Genomic DNA, 11,841 nt, shown 5'->3' with positions numbered 1-11,841 from the left:
CTGAACACTTGATACTTTTCTGTAAAGGGCTCCACCCTACAGTGGAAAGCAGCGGGGCTGACTTACCCAAAGCATTGGGGTTTAGGGATAGTGAAGGGAAAGTGGATTTTAAGAGGTTAGAAGTAACCAAGCGAAGGTTATACGATTGGGGGCTAAAAGCAAGACAGGAGTAAAATTTCACAAGACATGGCTAGGTGGCAAGAGCCACCGCCCGATTTAAAGGGTTCAGCCGTATCCATCCATCCATCCCTACGGGCAGGAGAAAGCTAGAGTCACTAGATAAATTTAAGAGGGAGCATGATGCAAGGGAGGTAGAATCCTGTCCTTCATACACGCGCTACGTCGGAGGTGGGGAGCGCGCGGAAGTGGGGATGTGCCCCAGCAGCGGGAGCAGCTAGAGTACAGACGCTAGCGACAGCTGGAGCACGGTGAGCTGGATACACTGGAAGAAGCAGCCCGTGTCGTGCGGGACGGAGGGTGCGGCGGCCACGCTTGCTATTCTACTCCACTTTCAAAGCCTGATCACAGGCCGCCCTCGTTGCCCGCGTAAGAATAAGCATTTTGCAGGTTCTCATTGTTGCATTGGCCTGTTTTAAAAGCGTGAAACGGAGGAGAGCTCGAGTATGAAAAAGTTGCCGGAAAGGGCTCGCCAACTTTCGCGCGTGATTGCGGGTTCTCTGCTGCGTGTAGAAGTGTATTATTTGGCTCAGGTCTTCAAGACTCTGCTCAGAAGGTGTTTCAAAGGCTAACTCAGAGTCACGTCGCTCCGGTACAAAAAACCGTTTTTCCAAATACCGAGTGGAAGTATTTAAAAAGATCAAAAACCAGTAATCCGAAACCGAAACTGGGTTTCAACCAAATGATGATATCACGGATACTGTCACAAAACCTATCGTGTGCGCGTTGATTGGCTAAACTGGCGACTGTAAGTGAGTGGGTCATTGTTTGTCTGAAATGACGAAAAACCACTCGAAATTTTGTCCTTCAGCAAACATAGAGGCAATTTCGACGTCCGTGCGTCCAGTGACGTCCCACACGCAAGGTTACCCTTAGAAATCTCCCCGACTGAGGCTGCGCGATGGGAAATTTTAAAATTCATTTGCGCCGCAGCAAAACACCGCAGCCGTGCGAAACTTGCCACGGAAGGGCCAGAAAACTGCGGAGAACGTACCGTGCACGCTTCAGTAAAAACAAAAACAAAAAATACGCTGGAGTTGACCTTAAGCAAAGCGACACAGCTACGTGAGACGCCGTAGTGGAGGGCTCTGGAAGTATCGACCACCTGGAGATTTTCGACGTGCACTGACATCGCACAGCCCATGGGCGCGTTATACGTTTCACGTATGGTATGCCCAGCGCCGCCGTGGCAGGTACGGCGATACTGGGAAGGCGAGCGTACGGGCGGTGCTGGCAGCACTATGGACCTCCTGCATGTTTGTAAACAAACAAGGTGGCGCTGCAGTCGCTAGCGAGCTCGTGGTAGGCAAAAGGTCGGGGAGTGGCGTCGCGGATAGGTGTTGAGCGTGGGTTTTCAAGGCTTGTAGGCCCGTTTCCAGTTTCTGCGAATCATAGCAATGGTCGATGCTTCCAACTTAGTAATTTGTCGAAGTACACGAGCTCGCGTTGGTCACGTGCGGCCTATAAAGAGAAATAGTTTGCCACTGTGTATTGTATATATGGTTAGTAGTAAACATGTAGAAAGCGTTCCTGCCGTTTATTTATGCGCTAGGCATTGAATAAAACAAGTTTTGACACTCTGCACTCGCCGGAATGATTTTACTTCGGGACAGTAGTGAGGGGAAGTGCTGGCGTTGTTTCGTCGGAGCAGACATGCGCTCATCGTCTGCTGACATACGTACGTGTCGCGCTGCGCGAAAAGTGGGGACAGCGTCGTGTCCCTGATCTCCTGTCTCGCTTAGCGCTGTTTTCAGCCGCATGACCACGCACCAGCCAGTCCGACTTGTCCTCTTGTTAAGCTGGTCGATTTGGTGAAAATTTTTGATTTCTAGAATTATTTTCTTTCCTAGCCCTGAAGTCTAGTTTCGTTACGAAAAATTATAGCAAAATATTGAGTACAAATTTATAAATTACGCTTTTTAGAAGTGTGGTCGTCAAAAATTGTGAGGTAATTTCTTTGATTTCAGTGCCGCATTTCTTTGACCAAAGCGAAAGCGAAGATGCCATAAACGAGGGAATAAACTTTAAGGTTCGTTTTCTTACCTCTCACATTTTCTGCGACTGGATCACTCACCTTCGTAATTCGCATGAAAATCAAATGATTCAATTTGTCGCAAACTATTCCTGAGACGTTGAGGAGCGTAATAAATCTCTCGATTTTTTTTTCCCTACAGGTGCAGTATTGTGTTAGTTATTTTTTTGTAAGAAACGTTTTCATGTAACTATGCATGCATAAGTACTGATCATATAGAAAAAGAACTAATCGCGTCATCATACAGAACAGGGCTTTATGTACATGCTGGCATAAAAAAAACTGCGCACTATCTACTCAATTATTTGAGAGCTTGGGGGGACTTGACGACGGTGTTAATTAATATAATTGCCCAGAACTGCACCAGGTATAGCTATAAATAAAAGGAATGACTGAAACTTGCGTAGGAATTTCATATTTGCACCAAGTTTAGTTACATACCACATGCATGAATAACGAAAACACTTTTCATGCCGCGTCCCCTCTCAATCTCGCCACGTGTCTTTTAGTAGCGCGCCTGCGGCTGCTTCTTTCCAAACAAGCTTCGCGATCATGTATTACCTCATGAAACATGACACATGCATGATATAATGAAAAAGCATATGGCGTTTAGCACACTTAAGGTACGCGACCGCGCAAGATTGACACAACTTACCAGACTTCTTTCTACTCGAATGAAATAATTATGTCGTCATATCAAGAAACAGTTTCAAGTAAATATTGAATGCCATAAAACGCGCCATTAAAACATGGTGTGCTATTAACAAAAAAAACGCATTCCTTGGGGGCGAGTGAACCTGTCGGCGCCCCGTGCACCCCGGCTCAAGGTGATAAGTATGTGTGCAGCTACATATGTCTTTTTTTCCTTGAGCAATTATCAGCCTATACTATCCTGAAGTTCAGGTGAATGAACGCAGTAACTTGCATGCTATTAAGTGCATTGAGTGGGAGTGCCTATCGACTCCCAGACTTCGCGTTTTACTACCGTGGCCCAATGCCTGTTAGCCAGTTTCCGAATGCGGCATTTATGCGCGAGAAACCTATCGAGGCTAATTTACTATTTTTTTATGCTACTACGCGGATCCAGCAGTGACGCAGCTGGTCAATATATGCTGCTTCTGCAGTGCACAGGCTTGAAGCAGCCGCCGGTAGCTGCGGCAGCTGCGGTAGGCACGGGCAAGCGGAACCTGTTTTGCCTACCATGCGAAAGTCGCTGCTAACATCAGCGCCACCGCATCTTCGTGACGTCGCGGGGTGAAGGAGGTCCATACCTTCTCTCATGGGGAATATTCACAGACGTCACAGCGGCCTTCATTTTGTTGTCTGCGGGGCTCTGCGGATGGCCACCAGCGTGTCGAAGAAATTATCGTCTCTTGTTCCGGCCTGCACTGCTGAAGCTATGCACTAGACAGCAACATGGCGCCCGTGACGTCACGTGAATATCCCCCTGCATGTCGCGAGTGGTCTTCTGGCTTTAGGCTCATTAAGGCCACAGAAGAATGCGTTCATCCCGTCTATCTGAAGATAACAACAAAATTCGAGCTGCTGCATTGAATTTACCAAATTATTCCCGGCGCACAAAAAAGACGACGACAGAGAGAGAACGCACCCCAAAGCGCCGTTTGAGGTGTGTTTTCTCTCTGTCTTCGTCTTTTTTGTGCGCCGGGAAATGTTTAGCCAGCTAGCCCACCAGTTCGTCCTGTGCACCGAATTGCCCAAAATCAGTCTGCTTGTCTTGTACGGAGCACGGACATGCGACATCCTGACACCATTTAGCCAATGCCCTCAGCTACCGCGCAACAGTGTATTTCTAAATGTATACAAAAGAAAACATTAAGGAGCGTTAGCTGTTTGGTTTACTAGAATTGATATGAATGAGATTAAAAGTGAGGTACACCAATCAAAATAGGAATTCGACATCTTGGATTTATAAGTGACGTCACCAATCAATAACCAATTGGATATATCAGTGACGTAACCAATCAATCACCAATTCGATATACTAATGACGTCAACAATCAATGACCAGTCGGGTTGCTATATCGATTTAATGTGGGGGCCGCCATCTTAAATTCCTCGGACTTAGAAAATTTCACGCCGAAGGGAGGTGGTAGCAGACCTCAAGAAATCGATAAACGTTATGAGTAAGAGCTAACGCTCTTGAAACGCTAGTGTTGGCCCCCTCGAGTAGGTCGCCGTCCCGCTTCAAGTCCGGTCTAGTAAGCCGCAGAGACGCCGTAGAAATCCGACAGCGGTTCCCGCTTTCGTCGTGGACGAGACAACAGCAATGAGATCGGGCAACCACCTGCCGCCTTGACCGTCGCCCTACCGGGCAACTGTCACCTCACCCACCGCGACCGAGACGCCAGCAGTCTCCTGAATCCAGAGCAGAGCACCAGGTCGAAAGCGAAACATTTTGACAGCTTTGCCTGTCTGGTTGGGTTTCAAGACTTGTAATAAACTCTAACGCATCTCCAACCTGGCGGTGGTTTAAGTCAAGTCAAGTCAACTTTATTCCAGACATGTAAAGAAAATCACACGGCTGAGGAGTAGGGAAAAAAAAGCCGCAATATTGCGGCTTGACAACGTTCCCTTCCCCTAAACTACATCGGCGGCAGGGATAATGAAAGCATATAAAGCATACATACAAACATACAAAGCACTTAGTTCACAATTTGAACATAACAAAAAAGAAATCGAAAAAAATAATAACGTACGGTCTAGCTCTCGTTAAACCCGGAGTGACGCGATAGCTAAAGCTGGCCGAGTGGAACTTGGTCATGTGACCAACCACGTGATAATCCACGGCGCCGCGCCGCCGGCAGCTGCTTCGCACCACGTGGCCAACCACGTGACAGCGTGGCGGCGCCGCCACGCTGAAGGCTCGAAATGCTACTGCAATGTAGCTATCGCTACAAAACTAATTTGAAACCCAACGTTTCGAAGCCGGCTTGGCTCCTTCATCAGGGGTGACTGGGGCAGTAGCTAGCGTTTTTAATTAAGTAATGGGGGGGGGGGGGGAGCAGGATTCCAAAAGAACGAAAGCTGAGATGCGAAAGGCGTGGCGGGGGGGGGGGGGGGGGGGGAGGACGGGTGGCCCCATCCGCCTTCGATCCTCGCCGCGGGTTCGATCCTGGCCGCAGCGGTCGAATTTCGATGGAGGCGAAATTTTAGGGGCCCGTGTGCTCTGCGATGTCAGTGCACGTTAAAGAACCCCAGGCGGTTTAAATTTCCGGAGCCCATCACTACGGCGTCTCCCATGGCCGGAGTCGCTTTGGGACGTTAAACCCCCATGAACCATAAACCCGTTATATCAGTTACCGAGTCTTGTGTCTCACTTCCCCTCAGCTCTGCGTGGACCATCCAAAACGGTGGAAGCGTGACGCCATCCTAAACACGGTCGTCACACCTGTAACACTAGCGTGACAGATTGCCATGGATTAACCGCGACGTCACGGAAATCAGCCGACGCCATTGGCTGCAGGGGCCTTTGTCGCTTCGTTCTTGAGTTGTATTCGATTACAGTTAACATGATGCACATTTGTTGCGGTATCCACCGACACTGACATTACTGTGCTGCAAAATCCAAGTTTTTCTCTCAAAAAGCCTATTTAAAAAAAAAATGTGGGACGGGCTTCCGTGAAATAGCTGGTATATACCCTAGAAACGGTCGCTCTCCGGACTGTGCATCAACTTGAATTAGCCCACTTTTACGACCGACTGTGGACGGAAAAACATCGACATCACATGGTATACTGAACGTGCAAGAAAAAAAAAATTGTCAGGTACGTTAGGATTTCCGTGGCAAAACATATGTCGTAATGGGTTATTCCGCTGATTTATTCAGCGCTGCCCTTTTTGGAGCACGGTGTTCCCGAACATTTGGAGTTCAAGAGACAAATCCGAATGCTTAACGCAATGCTTTTCTTTTAGTGCGCTAGCACTTGTAGTGGCCATTCCCCGCATTTAGCCGTTGTGTGTTTGTATGTTTTTGAAAAATATAATTTGTATTATATTGTTTTTATCGCCTGCTTTATTTACTCTCTGGTGCTTAATTACTTTTCCTAGCCTGTTTATTGTTCCTTTGGTATTTAATGATGCTCCTTGTACATGTTTTTACTCTGACCCCCCTCTTGCAGCAGATATGTGAAATGTGTTCGCTTTTCAGGCACAAACAACTTCAGTCTCGCTGAAGCAGCGCCTGTGGTTATGCATGCGTATCCATGCAGTCGCTCGGTTGAATTCGCAGGAAATTCCTTTGCATATTGCAACTCAGCTGTCGCCTAGTGGCATGAACGCTGCGAAGCTATATATATAGGCTGGGGTTTTGGTCGAGCTGTATAGCCGTCGCTCGCGTATAAATCCATGCCCGCGAGTAGATCACTCTGGGAGATATTCTGTTCGGATGGGTTTTTCTTTGATGACGACCATTTCAACGAATTAACGCATCCCAGCCGGTCGAAATTAATCTGGAACCCATCGCAGCCGAATGTTTTATGTAGCTCACACTGTACAAAAAATAGTGCCACAACAACACCACATTAAGCCTTCAAACTCGTTGCTGGGGTTGGGGTGCTCTGATGATCAAAACACCAATGTCTTCAGGTGGTGTAAATAGATGAGTTGGTACTTATACGCACTCCGTGTACAATGCAATGCCCGTTGCATGCGTGTTTGTCTTCAAAAATAGCGCAGAAACGCAGACAACAGACATTTTTAGGCGACACGAGCGCAGAACTTCTTTAGCCTATTTTAACGCGATCGCGTTAAAGGCCCCATTGTCCAGAAAATCCGGTGTCGGCGTTGTGAGCGAGAAATCACGGGAACGACCCTGGGAGATGGGGCCCAGAAAAGCTACCTAGGAGGCAGACGAACCACTTGGGTCACTTGACCTTGCGGCGTCATCACAACCTGTCCATTGGATAGTGAGCGCACTGCCCACCGTGGCAGGTGGCAGTTAAGTTGATTGGTCGCTCGGGAAGAGCTACCTGGGTGGCGCAAGGCAAAGCTTTGAGAGCACCTGCCATCGCAGGGCAGTGGCGCATCGCTTATTAACCGCTGCACCACTGCGCCAGGAGGGGTATGAAGACTCCCAGGGATCTACGAATGTAAATTAGAGAATGTCCTTCAGCATATATGGGAATTAACCCATTACGCTATCGCGTCATAGCCTTAAAGAGGAGCTTAAGTGTTCTCTCATGTTTTTTTTACTGCGTAAGTAGTATTACTGTAGCCAATAGCTGGACGATAGCTGGTATAAAGGCAAGAGAATGAATCGGCATAAAAATCGTCCGTTACGAAATGCCGCCGCGGAATTCAGATTTCAGGAGACTGGTTGAGTTGGGGGTCGAAAGCTGAAATGCTGCATGAACCGAAAAAAGCAACAAAAAGAAAGTAAGCTAATGTCTGAGATCAATTTAGGGGATATTAAAATGGCTTCGGTGATTGTGAAATGTCAGACGATGCTGCGAGTTAGGACGCGTGCATATAAAATGTTCCACGAGAAAAATCACTTCCCATATAGCCACTCTAACGTGTTACTTGCACATACTTGTAAGTGAGAAAATATATATGTATATAGTTGGATGAAAAAAAAAAGGTATATGGCAAAATTTCTGTAAAATTCCGAAAACGACTCGTCGAACACATTCCGTGGTGCCGACTTGCGTCCGACTGTACGCTCGCATAAATCGGTCGATTTCGACACGCGCAAACCGAAACCGTAACGAAGCAGCATTATGAAAACCAATTGGATCCCGTTCTCAGTTCCTCCACCCAGCTCGGATTACGCCATATGCAATCCGAATCGGAAGTAAAAATGGAAACCCGATACGCGCTGTGATTCCACTGCGGCGAAGCGCAGCATGACAGAAATTCGAAGGCGATGTGCTTGCGACCGTGAAGCCGCATTGCTTCCTGTTCTATAGATGCGCGGTTTCCCGAGACCTTCTTACCACAGACTACATTACCAAGAGAAGGCAAGCGTAGCAGGGGGCGGCAGAAAGTTGGGCTAATTAGATTAAAAAGTTTGCAGGGATACGGTGGCCGCAGCTAGCAATGGACAGGGTTAATTGGGGAGATGTGGGATAGGCCTTTGTCCTGTATAGTGGGCGTAGTCAGGCTGATGAGCTGGAAACGTAACATCAATCGCTGAAACATTTCCAGCTCATCAGCCTGACTACGCCCACTATACAGGACAAAGGCCTCTCCCATATCTCCCCAATTAACCGTGTCCTATGCCGTGTCCTATGGAAACCCGTGTCCTATGGAAACGTAACATCAATCGCTGAAACACCCGGGTTCGAACCCGACCGAGGCGGCTGCGTTTTTATGGAGGAAAAACGCTAAGGCGCCCGTGTGCTGTGCGATGTCAGTGCACGTTAAAGATCCCCAGGTGGTCGAAATTATTCCGGAGCCCTCCACTACGGCACCTCTTTCTTCCTTTCTTCTTTCACTCCCTCCTTTATCCCTTCCCTTACGGCGCGGTTCAGGTGTCCAACGATATATGAGACAGATACTGCGCCATTTCCTTTCCCCCCAAACCAATTGAAATTAAAAAATCGCTTAAACAAGATCGCGTCGGGAAACGCATTTATGTAAGTAAATACGATCGCATTTGTGGGTTAACGTTGCGTAAATGTCTCTTTCCGAGGATAGCATGTGCTATACAGTACACCGCACAGACCAGAAAACTCGTTAAGCATGTTATATATGTACAGTCATGCTGATTCTCAGCGCAGGATTCCAAGCTGAATTAAAGGCGTTCTCCCTCTCATGGTTTCTGAGGCGGGCTGGCTTCCGCTGTTCAATATGTTGTTGTTGTTAGCCTATGACCCGCCGCGGTGGCTCAGTGGTTAGGGCGCTCGACTACTGATCCGGAGTTCTCGGGTTCGAACCCGATCGCGGCGGCTGCGTTTTTATGGAGGAAAAACGCTAAGGCGCCCGTGTGCTGTGCGATGTCAGTGCACGTTAAAGATCCCCAGGTGGTCGAAATTATTCCGGAGCCCTCCACTACGGCACCTCTTTCTTCCTTTCTTCTTTCACTCCCTCCTTTATCCCTTCCCTTACGGCGCGGTTCAGGTGTCCAACGATATATGAGACAGACACTGCGCCATTTCCTTTCCCCCCAAACCAATTGAAATTAAAAAAATCGCTTAAACAAGATCGCGTCGGGAAACGCATTTGTGTAAGTGAATACGATCGCATTTGTGGGTTAACGTTGCGTAAATGTCTCTTTCCGAGGATAGCATGTGCTATACAGTACACCGCACAGACCAGAAAACTCGTTAAGCATGTTATATATGTACAGTCATGCTGATTCTCAGCGCAGGATTCCAAGCTGAATTAAAGGCGTTCTCCCTCTCATGGTTTCTGAGGCGGGCTGGCTTCAGCTGTTCTATATGTTGTTGTTGGTAGCCTATGACCCGCCGCGGTGGCTCAGTGGTTAGGGCGCTCGACTACTGATCCGGAGTTCTCGGGTTCGAACCCGATCGCGGCGGCTGCGTTTTTATGGAGGAAAAACGCTAAGGCGCCCGTGTGCTGTGCGATGTCAGTGCACGTTAAAGATCCCCAGGTGGTCGAAATTATTCCGGAGCCCTCCACTACGGCACCTCTTTCTTCCTTTCTTCTTTCACTCCCTCCTTTATCCCTTCCCTTACGGCGCGGTTCAGGTGTCCAACGATATATGAGACAGACACTGCGCCATTTCCTTTCCCCCCAAACCAATTGAAATTAAAAAAATCGCTTAAACAAGATCGCGTCGGGAAACGCATTTATGTAAGTGAATACGATCGCATTTGTGGGTTAACGTTGCGTAAATGTGTCTTTCCGAGGATAGCATGTGCTATACAGTACACCGCACAGACCAGAAAACTCGTTAAGCATGTTATATATGTACAGTCATGCTGATTCTCAGCGCAGGATTCCAAGCTGAATTAAAGGCGTTCTCCCTCTCATGGTTTCTGAGGCGGGCTGGCTTCCGCTGTTCAATATGTTGTTGTTGTTAGCCTATCAAAAGAAGGCACATACCCACACTGGGGGATCGGCCAAGATTATTTGCACCGTTGGCAAAGCAGGGGGCTAATTTTTTTTTCTTTTCAGATATCGGAGAACGAAATTTACACGCGTTCACAGATTTGTAATTGCCGTGCAGGAAAGAAGCGGATCATGTACGCGATGAAGGCGGCATAACCGAAGACTCGCAAGCAGCGCTTGGAGCTTCTGAGTTCCTTGGCCGACTCGAGTGTTTATTTCCACTTGATCCAACATTAAGTCTTCGAGCGCCATCACAGCTTCGCCGTAGAGACGCCATGCTTTTATATCGACTTTGGTTGGGTGTTGCCTTTACTAAAGCCTATGCCTTCCGCATAGGGATGACCGACACCCCAACCTGTGACCACTGCGGCCACGAAGAATCAATTGGCCATATATTGTGCTCCTGCCCGCAGTACAGTCCACAGAGGGCATGCCTTAGCCACGAACTTGACCAACTGGACGACCAACCGCTATCCGAAAAAATAATTCTACAACATCGAAAGGACCTACCGTCGCAGAAGAAGGCCGTGCAAGCGCTTTTGCGCTTCTTACAATCTACCGGCCTGTGTGAAAGACTTTAACTGGAACGCCTTGTGTGTGCGTGTCTCCATGTGTGCACGTTCCTTTTTTTTTTGCGTTTTCCTCTCTGTCATCTTTCTAACCCCTATCCCCCATCCCCAGTGTAGGGTAGCAAACCGGAGACACATATGGTTAACCTCCCCGCGTTTCCTTTTCATTCTCTCTCTCTATTTCAGCAAAAATAAACAGAAGACACTTGGTTTCTGACCCACCAACAAAGAAACTGTCCAGGCAGGGCTTGGGCGTTGGTTTGGTACCGCCATTTAATTAGCTCATGTAGGTTAAATTTTGACCCATCGGATCTCGCCAGTTCTTGCAAGGAAATTCGAAAACAAACCTTTGTCTCTTGAGCGCTTGTTACCTTACAGAGCACGAACCTCTGCGTACACGTCCCGAATGGTGTCGTCACATGCCGGGCTGACGGCAAAGCTCAACCTTTATAGAAGTGGTCAATAGACCTCTTATAGACTATATTGCCCTCCTATAGCTATTTCATTTCATTTATTGACAGTCTATAGAAAAGTCTACTAAAAATGTATGGCCATATATCCACAGATTGTCGATAGGAGAGAGAAACTCTTTGATTGAAAAACATAATTTACCTGTGGTTTAAATCCCCTGACTTGCTTTAGGGGAAGCGATTCGGGGAGAGAACGATGGAATGAGCGAGATCAGGGAGGATTTGTATTGTCTATAGACTATTCTTTAAGTTTTGTCTATAGACATGCAGTCTAAAGATTTTGTAGACAAAAGTTTATGGACAGTCTATAGACTGTCTAAAGAAATATTTATAAGGGAAGCAGGGCGAAAAATAGCCGGCAGTAAATATAATGTCATAACCAAATGGCTTAACGGTGCCGCTCCAAACACACTATATCCTAGTTACACCTAGTCTCTCCACGTGTGCTCTTCCTGAAGCTTGAAATGGATGCTATATAGTTCAGCGCGACAGCCGCGGCCCGTGTCGATTACGTTTTGAGCATTTCATCATTGTCAGTTCCAGCCAGATCTGACACAGG

This window comes from Amblyomma americanum, chromosome 8 (genome assembly GCF_052857255.1).
Source record: "Amblyomma americanum isolate KBUSLIRL-KWMA chromosome 8, ASM5285725v1, whole genome shotgun sequence".
Lineage (NCBI taxonomy): Eukaryota > Metazoa > Arthropoda > Arachnida > Ixodida > Ixodidae > Amblyomma > Amblyomma americanum.
The sequence above is the reverse complement of the archived record's forward strand: the minus strand, read 5'-3'. Positions refer to the sequence as shown.